The sequence below is a fragment of the Aquila chrysaetos genome, chromosome 3 (assembly GCF_900496995.4).
Source record: "Aquila chrysaetos chrysaetos chromosome 3, bAquChr1.4, whole genome shotgun sequence".
Lineage (NCBI taxonomy): Eukaryota > Metazoa > Chordata > Aves > Accipitriformes > Accipitridae > Aquila > Aquila chrysaetos.
Window position 1 is genome coordinate 67,778,912 of NC_044006.1, and position 22,753 is coordinate 67,801,664.

At 40.1% G+C, this 22,753-nt stretch overlaps 1 protein-coding gene across 5 annotated transcripts in view; it reads right to left on the reverse strand.

Annotated features, from left to right (window-relative positions):
- The window catches only part of ZMYND11 (zinc finger MYND-type containing 11), a 109,496-nt gene extending 95,208 nt beyond the window's left edge, over window positions 1-14,288 (reverse strand). For 4 of the 5 annotated variants that reach the window (XM_030007733.1, XM_030007731.1, XM_030007732.1 and 1 more), the window contains exon 1: window positions 14,050-14,288. The gene's annotated coding sequence lies outside the window, so the exon portion shown is untranslated. Of the gene's footprint in view, window positions 1-12,793; window positions 12,817-14,049 lie in introns of those variants that run through there. The other variant, XM_030007730.1, reaches the window with a different exon arrangement.
- Between the last annotated feature and the right edge of the window lie 8,465 nt (window positions 14,289-22,753).

The following is a 22,753-nucleotide window of genomic DNA, read 5'->3' on the forward strand; positions in this document are numbered from 1 at the left end:
TCTGGAAATCCATTCCAGGTTAATATTGATTATTAATATCAATCAGGTTTAAGAGTAAGCTTGCAGCTTTAAAGTTCACATTTCTACAGAACAACTCTCCACAACAGGATGTGGCTTGGGTTCTTTATTTCACCTACCTGTTTCTCTACAGTAACCCACAGCAAGTTCTAAGCAGGATCCTGAGAGACCGAGTGGTAAATGATAAAATGTACCTTTGTATGTAGAAGAGGAACATTTCTGCACCGGCAGATGATTGCCATGTGCAGATCTGTGATTGCCTAAGTCCCACTGACATGTACACACACCACCACATAAATTGACTCCCTCTCCCTTGTTGATATACATGTAAAATCTATACCAAATAATCTTGTAAAAAAATATATATAGTTTTAACTACAATACAAACAGGTATTATTTCTCCTACGAATGAATTACATCCATTCCTACTGCACAATATATCATATGCTTAACAGTACACATGACTCAGCAGCTTAACCCATGGTGTACCAGCTTTTGCAGGAGTGTCTTCTACAAAGCATTCTTGAACTACACCTCATCCCACGTTTCTTTTCTCATCCCTCCTAGATATAGTTTCCTCACTTCTTTATCTCCATCACCCCTCTGCTGTCTTCTTTTACACTTGCACTTCATGGATTGCACTTTCTCTTCTATTTCATAAACTCTGAAAACCTCCCTCTTCTATGAATGCTATTACTGAATGTGCCACTTTGTATTTTTTCTGTACTGTGTCACGCCACACTACATTTATTCATGCACAAATACTAAATGTAATTTGGAGCAGGGATTTTTGTAACTTTTTTTATCATGTGCTGTTATTTTGTAAACTGCCAAGTACATATGCATTACTATGTAAATAAACAACAGTAACAAAATCCAGATGCAACTTTACAGAAATGTAGGTAGTCAGAATGTAATTACCCAAACTGGAACTTGGCCAGGACAAGAGGGCAAGCATCCTTACCCTTGTGGAAAGTGCCAACGGATCACACAAATGGCTTGGATGAGTCAAAATCATAACTACATAAATAAATACTTTAAATGAAATTTCCAAACACAGTACACCATCATCACTTTTTAATTATCTAGCACACCCGTCACGGGTGCTAGAACCTCATTAGCAAACACCTTCTCAGGGCTACCTCCCATTGCAGCTTGCTGTAGCCTGAGATGCACAAAGTGAAGGTCATCATTTAAATTCAAGAGAAAGTGATTCTAAAGCAGCACATTCTGCCCAAGATGTGGGGTTCCTGCGACAACGGCTAACCAGCAGCTCTCCACCGAGTTAGGCAGTTCAGCTAATTTCATTAATTCAGTGGAACTCAGAAGAAATGCTCAAGAACATGGCCGTAATTTCAAACTGTCAAACTGTCAAGAGCTCTTTTGTTTCTTAAGTCTAGTAACATAGACATGAAAAGGTTAGATACCCATTGTAATATTGTACTTAATTTATTTGATAATCATCTGGCCACCACACCCACCAGAATGGACTGAACTCAACAGACACTTGTTAACTCTCCTGCACAGGAGGGGTCCAGCTTGCTTCACCCACAGCTAAACACCCTTTCCCTTGACAACTCCTAAACTGTAATTCAGCCACCCAAAACCTTTTCCAAGAGGCATCTTCAGCTCCTGCAAAAAACCTGCAAGTATGTTGCATTAACACTGACTTTTTGCTTTTATTATCACTCAATTCTCATTTTTCTTTACGATGCAGCCGGGTTTCAGCACCTTTTCTTTTTTTAACCTCGCTGAGTTGCTTCCATGACTGAAGTCCCTATTTACTGGTAAACAAATACACAGTGTGGACACAGCACATCCTTCTGAGTTTGCAGCCTATTCAGTGCTCTTCCAAAAGAAAGAGAGCAAAAGTATCAAATCCCTATTTAACCTGCCTTGCTGCACTGGGGTCTTACTCAGCAATGGGATGGCATTCATAAAACCTTTAGTCAGATTCCTCCTCTACAGTCGGACTCCGCATGTATATACCTCATGGCGTGTTGCTTATAGAAAGGAATCACATCCAAGAGTGCCCAATTGAAAGTATAAAAAAAAGTTGTACCAAAACTGCCATAGACTAATATAACAAAGCAGAGGAGCTACTAAAATAGTCTGCAAATGAAACCTTTGAATAATTTGCTTATTAAGAAAACACTGCAAATAAGATGAACAACTGACCCCTTCCACTGCTTACAGTCTCTCTGCTGAAGGTATAGTAACACTGAGAGATACTTAACATGATCACAGCCACTCATTTGACGAAGCTTTCAGTGTACATCAGGAAAGCACAAGGAAATAAGCCAAGGGATCCAGACGCAGACAGACGGAATTAGCATCTCTGCATTCTTAGCTTTCATTTAACATGAGGGAAATACAGTTCCCATCTTCATATGAAACAACATGACTTTCTTGTTCCACCTGCATTCAGACAGACTAAAACAATACCTCAGAAGAGCATGAACTTTCCTTTTCATCTCTGTAGGGAAATAACTGAAAAGCACATGGGTGATCCTTTAAAAACCGCTGCTGCCAAGTGCATCACTGCCGAAGAATTTACTGTCTTTTTTTATACAAGGTACTTGCCTATTGCATACCAAGAAGGGGTTTATTTCATTGTGAGTAGCTCCCTCTCAGAAAACACAGGACACTTAAGAGCATCATGACAATCTTTTCCTCCGCTTTTCACTGCCACACATTAGCTGTTGCCACATTTATTTCCCTCTTTATATATCTAGATCACTAGGCTTCTACTATTGCAGCACTTACAGTCTAGCAAATTAGTTTCCTACTGCTGCTGAATACCTAAAATATAGACTTTCCCCACTTTCTTACATGATTATAATTACAGAATAAGACATTTTTTAGAGTATTTTTTTAATTTCTTAAAGTTATTTGGGGTTATAATTTTAAAATGTGATTTTCATTTTCATGCTCACAAACTACATCTGTTATGAAAATATTTAATAGCAAGCTGCTGCCTAATTAGATGACTTAATGCTGCAAAACTCTGTATTTAAAGAACAGAATTACCAAAGAAGATAAAAATCAGATTTTTTTCCTTTTTTGCTACAATGTGCATTTTTTCCTATTTATATTATGTACAGAAAAAAAAAGAGTTGAAAGATAAGACCATGAATTCACATTGTTTTCCTTTATACTGTTTATAAGTTAACTGGGATGTTTATAGCTTGTTTGCTTTTTTCCTTCTTTTTTTTTTTTTTTTTTTTTTTGCAAAAGTGACATTTAGAAGCCAATAACTCAAAGTATATTATGAACTCTTTAACAGTGTCCGATAGGTAGACAACCTAGCTGCACTGTGATTAAATAATCTAACTGCTAGATCAATGAATGCAGCATGAATTAAAATGGCTGCAAGCTTCTCCAAGCATAAGATTAAAGATCCAAAGAAAGGTTTCCCTTACTTTTTATTTTACATTTCAAAGAAAATGTAACAATTTATTAACAAAAAAAAAAACCAAAGCCAAGTTTTCCTGACAGAAATAATACAGTATTATTCTAATATATGGAGACTAAACCATATATTTTTATTGTCACAGATCTGACTACATTTTGCCATTCTCATACTGAATAACCTCATTCAAGGAAAAAGCAGTCTCTGCTCAAGAAACATAATGGTACTAGGATCTGGTCCAAAGTGAACTGTTATCTCACGCGTGAAGATAATGAATGTTAATTTAAAATAATGTTCTTTCAACTCCATTTTTTTTCATACAATCAATCAGGCCTGAAAATGTGTGCATGCACTCTCGCTCTCGCACGCTCTCTCTCTCTGTCACTCACCCATAAACACTTCATTATATATTCTCATTCCCAGATATTCAGGAGAAAATTTTCTGCAGGTGTAAACTAATATTGCTCCACTAAAGTCAACAGTGCTGCACCAAATTATGTTAGCAAAGACACTGGTCCTCTCTCACGTATACTGTGACATGTGTACCTTGACTTTGACTTAATGCGCATTTCACGCCAAACTCTCCCTTTCTTCCTTTCATACGTGCATTTCCCAGCTCTTATTTGCACTCAACAGACAACTGCTATGGCCTTTCATTAACTCGCCCCTCAAGGTCTCTTATCTCCATCAAATACTGTGCAGACAGGCAGGTATACAGGGCTCTTTTCTGCAACCGAGGAAGGAGCTCTCTCGGTAAACGCTAGAAGAGCACTGCAGTGGGAGGCTGCAAGGCATTCGGCGTGGACAGAAGAGGCTTAACCTAAAAAGGAGTAGGTTTTAACATTATTAGTTAAAATGTTCAGTTATTACAGTAAATAGAATTTAAAACATCCCAAAATGGAGTAAATAAAAATTCTGTATGTGTAAAAGCAGAAAACATGATCTAAATTATTATTGTTTGGGAACTAGTATAGAAAAAAGTGTTCTATTGCTTTCTACATCAGAAAATTGGCTGATTTTGGCACCTTTTTAGGAGACATTTGAGATTGGCAATGGCTAGAGACAAGACTCTGGATTATACGACATGCTAGTTTGATCAAGAAAGGCAGTTCTCATGTAAGAAGAGCCAAGTGGAAATTTGGATACCATTCCTTCCCACGGGCCCAGGAATCACTGTAAGTGCTTATCCACGAACTTGGCAGAGCAAACCACATTCTGCTTCTAGGCTCCTTGGTGCACCTGTACTCAAAGTATCTGCACCATCAATTAGCTTTAGCTGATATTTATCAATATTTCCTGTGTCACTATAAGGGACAAAAATAATTCCATTTTATTGAAACCTACATATCTTCAGAAATTAGTGCCACAAGTTAGGCGTACACTTGGATGACTTGTAAATGGGTTATTTTTATAAAACTTTTAAAACTATTGAGAAAAAGAATGTCAACATGGATTAGAAAACCTAGTAAAACTGGCACCTGGAGATACCTGACTGATAATCCATATTTCCTAAAAGGTACAAGTTGAATAACAAGAGGAGATCCCACATCTGGAATCAGAGAGAAGTTAGGAGTATGTCTCCAATTAGGAGGTTTTATAAAGATGATTTCTGGAAGCCAGCGGAGTGGAAAGTGTGCAGGAAAAGGAAGAATCTCTTACAACAAATATTTCCTGTAAGTCTATTTACTTCAGGTCACTGTAAGAAGAAGAGGACAAAACCTACAAAACTGAAAGATGCAATTACAGATTTGAAAGTATCCATGTTTCTTGCTTTCCAACACTGTCAGCCTGAAATGCTTCCAGGTATGCATCAGCACACTCCTTCAAAAAGGTATGTCAGTGAAATAAAACAATCTTTTTTAACAAGCAAACAAACAAACAAGATTTTAATATGGCAGCTTTTAAGCAACCTGACATTACATTCCAGTCTGACTGATAAGAGGTCAGACACTGAGTTACCAGTAAGCAAAGTGCATATCTCTTCTCACTCTTCCTCACATTTTACCAAGACCCAGAAAAGTTTTCAGAAAGCTATTTTGATTGGTGAAAAAAATTAAAATTCTCCTTTTTTATTGAGAAAATGTTAGTGTCAATGCCAAATTATTCAGTGTGCTGTATTATCTTCAAATGTCATCTTGCACACGATGACTGACACTGAAACATGCAGCTTCCTGGGAAAAGGTTCATGCACTCAGTTCTTAGGAACATCCTAAGGCTCAACGATAGTTACATCAAACTAAAAATGGTGCCAGTTTGGTTCCTGTGAAAACAACTAATAACAATTTTTTGCTTTTAATTAATATAGCAAGGAAAAAAGTTTTCTGAGATTTCTGAACTGCATAACAAAGAAAGAATAGAAGCACAAGGTGAGGAGAACATTACTCTTTCTGAACTCGTTGCACGGAGCAAAAAGGATTTCCTAGATTTTGCAGGTAAATGCTAATGAACAGGATGAGTCAAGGTAATATTCAAAATTCACAGCTTTTTATTTTATGTTCTGTGATTAAAAAAAAGAAAATAAAATCATGTGATTATTAAACTTGCTTTCACATACATGATTTGCATAATTTTGAAACTATGTTACAATCCTCAGTTTCCTGACGTATCTGTTTTATAGCTTTCCTAATGTAAAAATGAACCTTTCTTCTCATAATGGTATCAGCTTTTCCAGTAAGAATCTTTGTATTTCTTTTTTTACCAGTTCCCTTTATTTATAATTAAGGCTTTCTATAACATACAGGATTTAAGATACACACAAATGTTAAAAGTCACTAATAGAAAAATGTTACCCATGTTTCCTCTGTTCTTTTCATAGATACTGTAAATTCCTTCAAAGACTAACGTGCATGTAGGAAAAGTGTATTAACTTCAATGGGAACAATCATCAATGTAAAATTTAGCATGTGCAAAAATAACAATAGTCATACTGTTGATATTCAAAAGGCATGAAAAATGCCTACATAACATTGCATACTGTAGTAGAAGAATCAAAAATGTAACATTACATAAAATTCTTCAGGCAAGACAAATTGTAACTGTTCTTCCTTGAATATTGGAGTTGTACATAAAGTTTTAATTTTTAAACGTATTTTATGAAAATAAACCTGATTCATCGGTATGCTCCAAGGCCTATGCATTTTTATGCTGTGGGAAACAAGTGCTTGTATGATCAAGGTCTCCATCATTATTTTAATATTAATCTATTGTTAACAATGAATCTTCTGCAGTGAACATCATCAATTTTCATCAGTGAACAATCAGTGGCCTGTGATTACATTTTATGAAATAGCAATTCTTTTGTTTTGATTTTGTACAATTTTGAACCTGAATCTTAAGTAATTGGTTGGGGAGAGGGGATTATGCATAAACACTGGGTTTAAGCTTGTCTCTGAAGTCAATGACAGCTCAGAAGATACTGATCACAAAATTAACAACCGACCAAAAGGAAAACTGAAGAAACAAAACCTCCACCATTTTGAGCTAAAATTTCCACTTCAATTTGTGTGTGTGAACACACGCACTGCAATGTCATGCAAGGCATAGACTATCTCCTCTTCAGAAGTTTTCTGTTACTGGCAATGACACCAAGAAAATAGTAATAAGGCACAAACAGCCAATGCAGACTTGGCTGTTCCTTGGTTTCTGACTTGAGAAGCATCTGTAATTGTAAACAGGTATCTGTAGTGTGAGATCTTCTCTTACCGAATGCATGAATGTTGTGTGAGACTTAATAGAAAACGATGATAGCATGCTAAGAAAGATAAAGCTCCCTTGTCTCTCAGATCTTGTCAAAGATTTGTTGAGCAATAAACATATCTTACATCCTTTTAATTTATTTTTCACTGTATATTACTTCTAGCTACTTTGGGATTCTGCTAATCATTTTCTCTCAACTCCATTTTGTTTCACTTCACCGCTTTTCCAAAAGGTTCCAATAAAACCTAACATTGAAAGATAAGAATCGCTCTGCTAAAATTAGTGAACTAAGTACCATATCCCATGAGTCACTGCATGCTACTCCCATCCACCTATCTTTAAAAGACCAGATAATAATGCCATGCTGCAAGTGCACGAGATCAAAGTACAAATACCCACTTTCCAAAACGCTGCTTTTGAGTACTACACCTACTAGCAGACTCCTATGGTCTCTAACCAAAACATTAGTTAACTTAGCTGCATTAAAATGATATATTTGAATATAAGGCAAGTTGGTTTAATGTTTATTTTGAACATACTAACAAAGGAAAAGAAAATGAAGCACAGGAGAAATGAGAGGTAAACAGCAGTATGTTTAACTCCCCTTTTTTAAAATTACTAGATCTCAAATCAATAGTATCCTATTATGGACAAAACCGAATTAACACAGTGAGACCAGTTCTTTGCATGCAAAAAAATGCAATTTCCACAGAAAGGGTGAATGGGATGTTACTGGTATTTTTGTAAGTATGCTTGACTTCATTTTTTAACGAGTAAGTGGATTTTAGCACTTCAGATTTCACTGTCTCTGGTGCTAACATTATTTGTTAAGAATTAGTTTTATATCATACTACAATTGAGACTTGTATGAAGTCATAATCATTAATTCACAATGTTTTATTCTGTAATTATTTAACCTTGGAATTTAACACTGAATATAGGGTAAAGGTATATGCAAAGATATTCTGATGGTACAGCAGTAACCATTTCACTTATATTTTTTAATATTTTTGTAATTTTGAAACTATAAATATTATGGTCCTGCCATTTTAACCAATAAAGTACTTTAAACTCAAATTACATGTCTCTATGCTTTCATAGCAGAAACTTCTGCACTTCAGCGAAGTGGAAAATGAGAGATTGGAAGAAAATCAAACCCAGTCTTTTTGTACACAAAACTCTCAATAACTACACTTTGGATTTATCTATGTGGTACAGCTATAGGATCAGGCTCTGATGGGATATTACCAAAGCTGGCGGACCTAAAATTAGACACCATGAGCTTTAACTTGGGTTCATGGACATGTCACAGTATATCACCACTGTGCCTGCTGTCGCCTGCCCACAAGACTAAAAGACCCTGTTCATCTCAGGGAGAAAAAAAAAACAGGAGAGGGACATTAAAAATATGAATGAAATCTTATTAAAACATAAGGAAAAAATCAGCCTCTACCATAGCTTATGATTCAAGTTAGTTCACCCTTTAATAACTTGTGTATTTAAAGAAATTGATTGCAGCCATCTTACATCAAAAAGCATTTCAAGCCAACTGTGTGTGTTAGCATGACTTCAGACACTCAGTGAAGCTGTATAGTTGGAAGAAGTAGCTTATTTACTCCTTTTGAAACAAAAATAGTGCTAAAAATCCATTATGCAGTTATTTGTCTAATTTTACCCCTAAAAAAAAAATTCTTCATATAATTCAATACTCACAGCTTAAAAATAAATAACAAGACAGAGTTCAGGCTTGCTCAATTAACTTGATGGCAAACATTGGTTTAAACAGGTAATAAACCTATGTTTAAAGTCTAGAATTGAAAATATGGAAGAAATACTGGCTCGACCTAGCCCTGGTGTCACAGGGAGATGCATGTAGAGAGGCCTCTGAAATCAGAGAGCTCTGTGTGCCACAGAAGTTTACCTGTTCAGGCTAGAGGCCACAGAGTTTATTATACTGTACACAGCCACTCTGGTGTCTAGCAATCTACTTCCAGTTACCTCCACTACACCCAGGAATTAAGCGGTTTTTTGAAAAATGTTATTTTCCACCATTTAAAGACAAATTTGAGCTTTAAGTTTTTCACACTTGTTTTCATTTTGTATAGATTTTGTATAGATACTTTTTCACCACTGCTGAACTTGCATCTTTATACTGCACTGAAAATCACTGAAAACTTTTTTTAGGAATGTAAGAGTTAACTTATTAAGAAATTCCTGCAAAATGGAATCATTACCTCACCTTATAAACTACCTATTTTGAAGGCTATATTCTCCCAACTGGCAGATTAAAGCCTAGAACAATAACCCAATTATGAGCTAAATTTACATTCAACTGATCAAAAATCATCCAGAACCTGACAAGAACAATCTTTGCTCACAACATTTAGCACAAGCAACATTGACAGACTAAAATGTATGAGCTATATAAAAGATGACATATGTTGCACTGCCCAGCTACCAAGGGCACCATGCTCCAAGTACTACACAAGTACTACAGGAGTGTTCATCACATCCTGAGACTAAAAAATCCAACAAAAACCAACACAAAAAAACCCCTGCAGATGAAGAACATGATCTGACATTAGCTGCTAAACAATCAGTGCAAGAAGGATGGATAAAGAAAGTCCTATTACATGAAAGGAAAACCACCCCAATTAATAAAATCAGTGGTCAGGATTTGAAAGAAATGTATATATTTACTGGATAGACATGGGAAAAAGAATTGCTCAAACAATTCTGACCTAACTCTTGCAAAAAAATAATTTTTTTTCCTCATTCAGGAAAGTAAACTCTTGTATGCATCTGGCCAGTCATTTTAAGCAACTCAGCATTTTATGAACCAAGTTCATCACTGGTGTGAGCCACATATACTTTGCATAGATTAATTTTGTTTATAGTTTGACTTAGCATTTTTAACAACCTACATTACAGATAAAAGACTTATTTTACCAACACTTATGCCACTCTGGAGCTAGCTAAAAAGCCATTTAAGAAGAAAATCAGAGGTTTACTGAAGACATCATCACCATCCTGTCCCTCTTTCAGAACTTTTATCCTGGACACATTCACTGCCTGAAGTCCTTACTTCCAGAGCTAAATGCTCTGAAAGACTGTGGAAGGCAGTAACTATGAAAACTAGTTACATGTACGTTCAAAATTTGTGAACTTCAGTTGACTGAAGTCGGGTACTCAATTCCAGAACAAGTCTCCTAACTCCAAAATTTCCCCTGATTCTCAAATTGTCTGAAATGAGACAATTTTCTAACAAACTAGGCAATGCAGACATTTATGGAGAGGTTTAGATGCCTAAAATTAAGAAAACATCTTCAAACATTGTCTTTTATCTATTTATTTTTGAAGTATTTCATCCTAATGCGGAGACTGCAGATAGCACAGTTCAGTGGTCCCCAAGCTGTGGTTCATTGGTAGAAATGCACAACAGTCTAGATGTAGCCTAAGCCACTTCAAGGTGAGTTTGAGGCCAAATTCATCGTCCATCCACATCATTTTCTTCTCCAGGAGCACCACATCACTAACAGCACCCACTAGGTTGTATTTACCTGCAAGGTAGAAATGCCAAGCACACTTCACAGCCTTTCGCCATCTCATTTGCTCTTGAGATGATCGGCTGAAAAGATTATCCAGGCTCTTCCCCTGCAGAAGCCTCAAGTCTTTCCTAAACAGTCCCTTCTACTCTCTGCTACAAGGACAGGCAGGACTCTCAGGCACCCTGAACAGTAGCTGCATACAGACTGCCTACTACCTACAAGTAGTATGGGCACACAGCACCAGCTTGCAGCAAATGACCTAGCAGTCACATATTGAGTGCACAGCAATTACAGTAATGAAATTCTTGTCACTTCTGTAGTGTTCAATTTTTCCTGAAAAGTTAGGAAGTATTGCTCTGGCTCACAATACATAACGACTAAGACAAACTACTAAGAATTTTAGTTCATGGTGAACAAACTCAATTTTTTTTAATATATTTATATTTAAAAATAATAGCTGTAAGTGCTTGCTTAGATTAAAAAAAAAGAATTATACCAGTTTAACTGGTATGAAGGGCATTTCCCTGTTAAATTAGTGCTATAAAGCTCCAAACTGTGGAAGAAGACCATCTGCTAGCATACCACCAAAGTCTTAAGACTCCCACCCAACATCCACTGACTCACAACTCCCCTTACATAGCTGACTTCATCACTAGGTCATTTCCATCGCACTATCCAGTTCAGGAGATAGAGTGAAAGAGTAATTTTTCTCATTCAGTCCTTTGGTGCTGAACCCAATACAAAATATCAGTTGCAGATGCCTCTTCTTGATGGCAGAGACCAACATCCATAGCACAATCAACAGAGTCACCAACATAGTAACTTTTTTCCCCGCTCATTAAAACTAAACTCACCATCTGAAAGATAAAGTGCTCTCTGTTGTACTACCTAGTCCATGAGCCATTCCCTTCCCCATACAAGTATCTGGTCAAAGCAGAGAGGGTTTGTTTAGGCATGGAAAAGCTGACATTAAACATAAATCCATGCTGGGAATTATTTTGTGGGTACTTTCACTTTTACACAACACAGCAGCCAGCAAATGGTCTACTTTCCTAAAGACTTTCTGTAGCACGCTCAGAATGGTTGATAACAAAATAATAATAATAAAAAAACGTGGAGAGATGCCAGGTCCTTCACGCTGAAGGATGAGGGACTAGGAAAACCCAAGGGACTGCAATCTGAACCACAAACTGGCATTTCCACTCCCACTCTTCCCCCCTCCTGACACCTGTCTCAGTGATCACCCCTAAAGAATTAAACAATTTCCTACAAAGAATAGCAATAGCAGTGCAAAAAAATCAGCATATCTAGGACAAGGAAGCATTTTCTACTTTTGATCCTTTCCACTGCCTTAAGATCTTCTCAGAACTACAACAAATAGTATTACTCCTACAATACAGAGATTCTGATCCTACAAATCAGAAGATTCCAGGGTGTTAAAATGCCAAATTATACAATTATAAAACCAACCAGCACCAAATTAATTAGTTTTTCACCCCTTTTCCCCTTCTCAAGCCACCCCAGCTCTAGCCTTTGTAAAGTTCTGTTTGCCATGTTCACAGTAGACAAAAAGCAAATTCCCAAAGTCTGCTGTTTTCAGGATAAGCCCCAAAGGACACACAAAGTTTCCCAAGTCCGTAACACCAGTATCTTACAGGGGGACCGTCCTCTGAAATGCACGGAAGGTGAGGAAAGCACGCCGAAGCTCCCCATCATCCTTACCGTAGGAAACCCCACACCTACACTTGCATACGTTCCCCCCGTAAAAGAAGAGAGAGGAGACAGACAGGCCTCTGGACAGCCCCTCGGGTGGGGGGAGAAGGAAAACACCTCACAAAGTGAACGAGGCGAGTTACTTGGAAACACGGTTTCGGACACCCCCCACCCCCCCAAAACACGAAAAGCAAGCCCCTCAGTAGTAGTTCATATCCTCCCGAAATACAACCGCCGAGTCCGGCGGGGCTCCGGGAGGGCCCTTTCTGGCCGGGGGGAGCGAGCGAGCTGTTCCTGGAGGGCGCGGGAGGGCCCCGGCCCGCAGGCAGCCGGGCTCCCCGCAGGCCCCTCGCCCGCAGCGGGGAAAGACGGAGAAATCAGCCCTTCCTCCACCCCCGCGCCCTACCCCGGAGCAGATGGGGAAGGCGAGGAAGCCCCCCGGGGCTATGCCGGGGGACAAGGCGCTCCGCCAGCAGGGCGATCCGGGAAGCCAGGGGCCCCCCGTCCCCCGCCTGCCCTCTCGGCAGAACCGGGCGGTAAGGCCGTCCCCGCCGCGGGGGTGGCGCAGCCCGCCCGCAGCCGCCCGGGGGGGGGGGGGGGGGGAGGAGGGCTGGGGCTCTAAGTTCACCCTTTCCCCGTCCCCTCCTCTGCCCCCCCGCGGGGAAGGGGAGTCATGGCCCCTCTCCCGCCGCGGCCGGCCTGCGGGGGCCCGCCGTCTCTCTCCTGTGGCGACTCGGCGCTGTCGAGCAGCTGCCATTACTTGGGCCAAGACCCGTCCTCCAAGCAGACATCCCCCACCCCAGCGAGGAAATGCGGGGGCGGCGGGGGGGTGTGTGTGAGAGAAAGGAAAGCGAGGGGGGGGTGGAGGAGTAGGGAGCAAAGCGGTCGCCCCGCGTGTGGGAAAAGAGCGGGGCTGGGGGGGGGTGTCGGGGCTGAGGCCGGGCTGCGCCACACCCCGCTCGGCCTCGCCTCTCACGCGAGTCCCCGGCTCCCCCGCTCCCTGCAGGCCCGCGCGGAGCGTTGGAGGCAGCGATTCTCTGCTGCGCCCCTCTCCCCACCCCATCTCCTCCCGCCCCGACCCCGGGCTGACTGCAACTCGGCGCGGGGGCGCGGGGGACCCCCCGCCGCCGCCTCCCAGCCGAAATCCGACCGGGGAAGGTGTGGGGACAAAAATAATCGCCCTTAATAATCACACGCGCTCCGCCGCCGTCCCCTTCTCCTCCTCGATTTCCAAGCGGGCTGCCAGATAATCCTGCCCACTCCGAAAAATGAAATAATAATAATAATAAAAAAATCCCGCCTTCCATGTCCCCCCCCCCCCCCGCAGCCCCACACATTTTATTATTAAGTATAATTGCTCCCCCCTCCCCATATGGCACCCCGCGGGGCAGGATTGCCCCCTCCCCTGGTGCCCAGCCCTTCCCCTGTCCCCTCTCCCCCGTCTCCTTGGAACAGTGTGTACATGATTTTGTAGTTTTTTTAAGGCGCCATGTTTATAATCCTCCATCATATTAAAAAAAAATCCACCCAGCATGAGACACGGCGTCTCTCGCACCCCAAAGCCAGGGAGGCAGACACAGAAATATCCACAGGGCTGTAAATTCACCCCCCCCCCCTGCCGCACACACACCCCTCCTCCCCAGACTTAAAAGTCTCTCTCACCTTGTGCTGCTGGCGCTGCTTCTGCTGCTGCAGGGGGGGAGAAGTTAAGCCAGGGGAAACTTTTCAATCCCTTCCCCAGGCCGCTGCTGCCTCCTCCTTCCACATATTTTTCCCCTCAGAGTTTTATTGTGTCTGAATTTTCTCTCTCTCTCTCCTCTTCTGTCTGTCCACAGTTCAGGTTTCTGGGGTAAACAGGGTTTAGGATGGTGCTAGGGATATTTGGGAGAAGGAGAACTCTAGTGGTGTCTGCTGGAGTTGCTGTTTGTTTCTTTTATTATTTTTTTTTAATAATACATTTGAAACGGATCTTTAACTATTTATTATATATGTATTTTATCATACTCTTAGGTCTGGACCCTAGCTTATTGCAGAGGAAAAATGTGCCGCTTATCTGGCCCTGATACATGCAGAGTCCTCCCTCCTATCATGAAGTCCAACTTGGAGAAATTCCAGATACCGTTTTTGAAAGTGGGTACTCACCTTGAGCAACAGAAACTAAACCATACAGAATCACTGGTGTGTCTCAGAGTTGGCTATATGTTGCAAGCTGTAGATACACACTTTCACTGCAGGATTGGGAGAGATACAGTAATATGAAATGTATAACTTTATGGGCGCATATATATATGTAAGTAGCAAGAAAACATGTACATTTTGTCCTGGTTTTATACGGACTGTGAGGTAAATATTATGAATAATAAATGTCTAGGCAATTACATTCTAAAGTTTCTGAAATACTTCAGGAATTATTTAATGGAAAAGTAACATGCTTCACAATTAATTAATCTCAACTAGAAATGTGACATACTTTAATAAAATACACTGTAAGCTTAGTTCTATAAACAATTATGCATGCAAATAATTTTAGTCATATGAGTAGTCATTAGTATTACTAAAATAGTGTTGGACTGCTAATGGTGAAAAAAGATGCATCCATTGTGCCTGATCAGTCAAAGATTTAACAGAGTTTGCACACTGAACAGTGAAAGTTTCTCCAGTGTGTTTAGTAAATAAGATTTCTAGTAGTGTCTAAACCCACATTTTGTTTGAGACTGCTGCATCAGGACTTTACGTCCTCTTTTAAAAAATAAAATGCAAATAACAGTTAGTTGCACAGCAGTGATAAAGCTTTACTTCTATTATGTATTTAAATATGAAAGAACATTTTATGTTATCTAAAATAAATAGATAAGAAATAAAGTGCTGGTAATCTGTTTTCACAGGGTGCTTGAGGGGTTGGGCAGTTACCAAGCAGTGGTACTATAATTTAACTGCATGATATTGCTTGTATTAATAAAAAACAAATGAAATTTACAGGCAATTCTTTAAGTATGATGGGATTTACCATCAGTATGATTACAAAAAGGCTACCTTATGTTAAGCATTTAGTTGTGATGTTTGGCTCTGATTTCATTAAGGCATGTAATTTTCAAAAGAAGTTTGATAGAAATATATGCCAAGTTTCCATGGGATATTGCTGGCTTGGCTGTCTTAGGTTTCTTTGAAACCTTCTCTGTACAAACTGCATCTGAGCTATATTTATATAAGAAAAAAAAATATGTTTGGGTCCTTATAATTTCTACTGTTTCTACCATGCAGTCAAGCTAACAGTTCTGCTCAAGCTGGCATGGTTAAGGCACACTGATTTTTGCATCCAGAAGGAAACAGAGGAGAAGCGTAGCTAGCAGCATACATAACCGTCTTTAATTCTTCAGTCCTACCAGCCAGGTACCCCCTACAGCTGGGTTGGCTGCAGGGATTTGTGATAACTCCAGAACAAAGCTCCAATTCCAGTCTCAGGTTCTTTAGCGAAGAGATTTATTACCCTGCCACAGTGTCTTCTCCTTACCTATGTAAATACTTATTTAAGGCAGAAGTTCGGCTATCTTGAGTATAAAAAGGTTTTAGCCCTTTATCTCTCGAGGACCCACAGAGACCTGTCAAATAAATATTTAGGCCGCAGTTTCACCAATGCAGAAGCGTATGCAGGGTTGAAGCCTTATGGTTTGCCTGCCTTACAGGTTTTTACCTGGAGTCTACTGTTTGCCAACAATGTGCTGTACTTTACATATTTGTAAAGGCTAGTCTGGACAGCCTCCAAGTATTTGTTTCAGGGTACAAATATTTGATTTTGGAAAGAACAAGGTATCCTAAAGCAAACATGTAGGGAGTGTCTGCAGCCGTACCCACCTTACCTTGTCTGAACTGGTGGGCAATGAATTAAATCAAGTGTAGAAAGACAGGCATATGGCTTTTATATGGGTGTTCGTGGGTCTTGTTTTGAAATATTTTGATGTCCTCATTAGGTCCCCTGGGTAACTGTTTGCATTATATAGCCTTCAGGATGCACACTGAAGGATAAAAAGGATGCATTTTTCGGTCGTTTTGACTTATTTTTATCTGTATTGGAAAGACTTTTAAATGCTCATTAATATACAGGTTTGGAGCCCTGCTAGCCGGTCTCGGTTAGCCCCGATTCTTGCCTTTATCTGCGTTTCGTTTGGTACCTAGTATGAGCCCTTTCGCGGATCCCTTTTGGCCATTAACTTCCACGCAGAACACGAGCCGGGAGCGCTAAACAGTTAACGCTGCAGCCGGGAGGGCTGAGCCCGGCAGACAATGGGAAGGAAATCCCACCCTCCCCCAGCGCTGGGCAGCGGCGGGTTTCCTCATAGGCAGGGGGAAATGTTTGTTAAAACAAAAAAGCGGGCTTAGGGCCCTCTCCAGCCCCCCCCCCCCCCCCCCTTCCCCGGGGCGAGGGCTGGGGGCGGTGCGAGGCCGCGGGGCCGTTCAGGCATTTCCTCCCTCCCCGGCCTGGGAGGTCCCTGGGAAGGACGAGCGGGGAGCTGGGTTTCTGGAAGAGGACGGTCACTTCTCGGGCTGAAGTAGCTCGGTTGGGGATGGAGTGTGGTTGTCAAAAACGTCTGTAGAGCTGCAACCGGCAGCTTGGGGTGTAATGGTGAGGGGTCCAGCCATCTGCTTGCTTATGTGATTGCGGGGAACGAAAACACACCACTAATGCAATGTCAGAAAGAAAACATAAAGTTACTTCCTCTCGAGTGGAAAGTACTTACCATAGGAATACATCAGGCTGTGTGTGTGCTATGTGCTTTTGCCAGTATTGCTGCACTGGTGTGTAAACAGCAGGTTTGTCGGTACTGTTTGCTTCCTTTGGAATGGGGCTTGGAGGGCAGGAGAAGAAGCTGCATAAGCAGAAGCACAGTTTTGCCAGAATAAGCAGCATCCAGACTAAGAATATAATCTACTTCCGCGAATGAAAGGGGATATCAGGCAGGTTCATGGGAAAGAAATCCCTTGCAGGTTGGAGACACACAAACCATGACTGAGCAGAAAGCAGCTGAAGGCTGGGACGCAAACACCATAGGTGCCTGGCTGTTAACCGTGTTTCCCAAGGTATGGATGGGGACTAGTATGTCCACTACGCTTTTTGTGCGTGAGAAGACTGACACTGCCTAGTAACATGCAGGCTGGTAAATATGTCTCCGTTTTCCTTTTAAATGATGCTCCTCCTCTCCTCCTTTTCAAAAGTTTGTTTTGTTTTTAATTCTAATACTGGGCAACGCAATCCTGTGTGGATATGACCTTTTATTCTTACCATGCTCTTTTGCCATTCTCTTGGTTCAGTGGTACAACCATCAAACACATGGGTGAACAAGTACATCATTGCCAGTGGGCTCTAGGTGCCAGGCTCAGGACCGTGAAAACATCAGTTGAATTCTGCCCTGAGTAGAGCAGGGAATGTTGTGTCCTCTCCATTATGGGACTTGTGCTAAGCTAATGAATGCACAGCACAGCCTTCTCCAGGACGTTCTACCATCTTCCTGGCTGAACCAAACCCACCCACTATGTGCTCAAGTCTTTATCCAGCTTTGTAAGATAGCTGTCTCTTGCTGTTGGTGCCAACCCACTTTACTGTGCGCTCTGCTCCCAGCCGCACTGAAACAAAAATAATTTGAATGTGTTTCCTGAGAGGCAGGTCGGCTGTGTTGTGGTCATAGAAGTATTAATGCAGAAAATTAGTGGAAATTTTTCATCAGAACATAATTTAGCAACATAGTTTTCTTTGCAGTAAAAATCTCAGCAATGCATTTAATTTCGGAAGCTGGGGGGAAGGGAACAAAGCCTTAATAACAACTGGCTCAGGAAATCCACTGAGCTGAAAACACTCAGAGGACGGAGGATGGGAGAGTCTTAGGGAGAAGCTTTCACTGTTCCTTTTTTCCCCAGGCATTGAAAAGAAAATACCAGGCTCAAGAGGGGGACACAGAGCAGAGAACACCTAGTAATGTCTGCTGCTCCGTGAAGCTGTCTAAGGAATGAGTGCATGCCACCCGGAGGTGCTGTCCTTGCAGGCTTGACATGGTGAGGATTGAAGTAGACCCTGCAGCAGCCAGGATCCTTCCTCCCTTTTCAGCTTCCTTCTCTTTGCTATGTCCCTGGCCGTGCAGACTGGCCGTCCAGTGCTGGCTAGCCACAACGCTCAGAGGAGCTCGATGAGGAATTCTGCAACTTGGTGGGGCTTGAGAAAGTAAGGGTATAAACAAAAAGGTGGAAGGAAAAGTACAGGCAGAATTTCTAAAGACATTCTGGGATGTTTGTTGAAGACAGTACACTGTGGGGAGGTGGATCTTTGGTCTGACCCTCTATGGCCAGTACTCACATGTGTGAGTACCTTGTGGGTATAATAACTGTTAATAACAAAACCAGAAAAGCCTGCCAAGTATAGATGTAGATTAAGATACAAAATGCATTTTTTTTTCACTGTGTTCTCTCTTTACATTTTCATGCACAACTGGGAATAGAGGTTTATCCTAAAAAGTTTACCTGTGAGTAAACTGACATATGTTTATGACATATGACATGACATGCGTTTACGCCAGCATTATGCTTCACGAAAACTGTATGCCTGATTCAGCACAGAGTCTGCCAAAGGAAACTTAGCTCCATATTTTTTAACTAATTCAAAACAACAGAGTGAATTTGTACTCGTTTCATACTTTGTGTCATCTGGCTACTGTATTTTCAATACGAGAGCAGGTGCCATAACATGTAACATGAAAAAAGTTTTAATGTCTGCTTCCAAGTGTACATCAGATTTATCTCACCCAGGTTTGTCCAGTCTTGGTGTAATATCTAAAATAATTTATATCTATGCAAAATAAATACACAAAACTTAAATTTGCTTTTAGAATGAAATAGGATCTACTGTTATTTTATGAGGGTGCAGTGACTGGAGATATATCACTTGCCAGAAAAACAGCTATGACTTTGAGGAAGTAAGTAGTACCTTTTGTTACTAAAATAATTATAAAATTAGAGTTTTTACATAAGGAGACATTATGAATGTCATAAGTGCAGGGAAATATTAATTACATTGTGCATCATATTAAATGCCAGCATAGCCAATAATAAGAAAAAAATATCCTATATTAAAGTAAGTGGGGTCCCAAGGCAGTGGAAATAAATGGGTAAGGGAGGTATTACCGCATGCATTAGGAGCATGCAGAGACGTCCAAGTGCCTTTGCGCTGAGTCAGTTCATGACAAGCCAGGCTTGACCAGGTTTGGTCCAGCACTGGCTTTGAGCTAATTATTGCAGAAATACTCTGTCTCTACCCTGTGCTTCAAAGCCTTCCGTGTTCAAAGTTGGCTTGTTAGCTCTGATGTAGTGCTGGACCCAGGCTGGTTCCATGCATTCATGTGGCACTCCTCTGGGATTAACAAGCCTTTCCAGTAAACAGACTTCTGTCATGTATAGAGCAGAGACATCCAAATGTTTCTGAAAGAGATAATGTGATACCACTAGTACTTAACTGAAGCTAATAAACCTTGTTGGACCCGAGCTGATCATATGCAGAGCTACCCAGCTGTGGCTCTGTACAGCTTTTTCCCAAGCTCCAGTTTCCAGGAACACAGTGTTTTGCATGGCATTAGCTCCAGTCTCACACAGCTTATTATGCCAGTTGTGATGCTACGCAAAAGAGGCAAAATTGTTTCTGGAACAGAGCTGCTCTCAAACCTAACACATTGCTGGAGCTAAAGATCCCTAACAGACTGAAGCTAGCCTGGCATGAAGCCAGCTTGATGTGCTTGCAGCTTTGATGTATCCTGATGTCACCTGCAGCTTGAATAAACCTCCTAGAGATATCACTGATTGGCTGTATAGGATAGGCATAATTAATAGCGACATTTTTTGTCAGTTTTGAACCATTATGGTCAAGATGAAAGCTAATGTAGGAACAAAAAAAAATCCACATCTGCCATTCTGTGGTTCTGACCCCTTATTTGAAAGCATCTTCTATTATCCAGAGTTAAAGATAATATGTTGGATAAGATAAATTAGTTTTGATCCAGTATCACCGATTTAATTTTCATTGCATTCTGTAAGGAATCACCTGCTCAAAACCAATTGTACTATTCAAGTCTAATTGTCCTTTCACTAACAACCTTCTTACAAGGACAGAATTGGAAGAGAATGCCATGACAAGTTACCAAAGTGGAACTTATACACTGGGACTGTTCAAAATGATGGGATTTGAAGAGTGCTGGGAGAAATAGATTGTATATTGTTTGATCTTACATGTCATGTATGATACGTATTATGTATAGTTCACAAGTAATAGAAATTATTTATATATTTCTCTATCTTAGCTAATAACTGCATTATGTTCAGCAGATGGCAATGCAATCACTTAAAAGATTTCTCATTAAAAAAGGAATTTATTAACACCCTATTAACTTTAATAAGAATAATCTGGATTTTTTTGACATATCTGCTAAATATACCGGGCATGCTATTCAAAAGTCATGGTTAGCTATTAGCAGGGTAACTAAAATACAGTTACCATTGAAATAGTAACTCTGAATATCCCAAATTGCTGAATTTAAAAAGTTCCACCAAATTTCCTCAATCCTGAATACAAAAATAAAAATAATTCAGACTTTGACATGCTGAACTGTATGCGTGTGTCACTCAGGGCAATCTTAATAACACATTCTGTGTTTGATATTTGCACTTACTAAATTTTTCACATTGAGAAATAAATTGACATATTTTATTTCTAGTATTTGCATGTTTTATAGCCTCTTATTAGTGCTGGACTAGTGCTAATTTTGTTCATTTGTTAACATAAAAGGAAAGATTTATCGTCCCCGTATTTCATTTGTTATCTGTAGGTCATACTACTTTTCATCTCAGTTATTTATGTGAACATTTTCCCTTTTAGATGACAACTATATTGCATTCACTTTGGAAATAATGTTGCCTTTGAATGGTTTAGCACAGAACCAAGGTGTTGGGCCAGACATACAGACAGGTTTTCCTTCTTTCCAATAAGTCTCTAGAGATCTAGGGAATCCTGCTCAAGTGGCAATTAAATAAGTGTTGTGTTTCTTTTCTTTTCTTTTTCTTTTTCTTTTTTTTTTTAGAAAAAAAGCACTGCATATAGTTAGGGGGTATGCACATTCCTTCTCTAAAGACTGTGGCTCAAAAGCACTTCCACATATCTAAGTTTCCTTAGACCATCTCAGCCATTTAATATTTCCTTCAGCAAATATAGACAGATGAAGGGAACAGGGTACAGCCACCGATCCTGCAAGCACCCTTTCATGTTTGCAGTGTTAAAACTGTGGTTAAAACTATTACGTTTCATATGAATGAAATGCTCCTGTTTCCTTTATTCAAGCTCTGAAGCTTGTTATTATATGCAAAATTACAGAGAAGCAGGGCCTGGGCAGAGCCTATGAAGCCCACTGAAGTCTCTGGAAAGACTCCCATTGACTTCAGTAACCCTGGGATCAGAACATAGGTAACTTTTTTTATTCTGGACCAAGCAGGATTTCCAAATCATTGGAACTCCAAATAATTTTTCTTCTGATTCCTTCCTGTCTCCATTCTGTGAGATGTGGTTGCACAGGACTTAAGACGTTTTATGCCATAGCTCAGCTCCTCAAAAAGATGCAGCAACACTTGTTTTGGACTAGTAGAAATATTCTGCATTACGTAAGATCAAGCTAAACATGAAGTGTTGGTACCATTTTAGAGTCTACGCAATTTCTGTGTGACTTTTAAAATAAAAATAAAGCATAGTGTTAGTTCTGAAATCTATGGGTAAAGTAAGCAGAAAAATTCTGAAATACCAAAAATAGAAAGAATTGTATTTGGAAAATGAATCAACAGAACTGGTGTTATATAATCATACTATTCTTATATTTAGAATTATTTTTCTAATGCTATTCAGAAAAGTTGCAAAATGTTATGTGTACACATGGTACAGAACAACACAGTTCTGCTGATAAACACTCAGGAAGTTGCAAGAAGTTTACAAAAAATTTCAAAGGGGATCCTGTAATAAACATTAAGCAGCAAAGCATTGTAATAATTAATTATATCATTATTGGAAAAGTGATTGAATTGCCAAATGAATTCTCAATTTGAAAGGGGGGCGGAGTTGCTTGAATTCTTTTCCTGGACTAATTTGTGTCCATAAGAAAATTTTGCAGGGGTTTTAGACAAAACATTGTATCAATTAGATTCCTGAAAAGGAGACAATTTACTTACGAAGTTGTATTTGCTTCGTAGTACTGAATTGTGAGCATATAAGGTGGTAGTGCACACCATACATATGAGGAATAAAAAAGATAATATGTGTCTTCTGGAAATCAAAGGACTCAAGACTACTCCA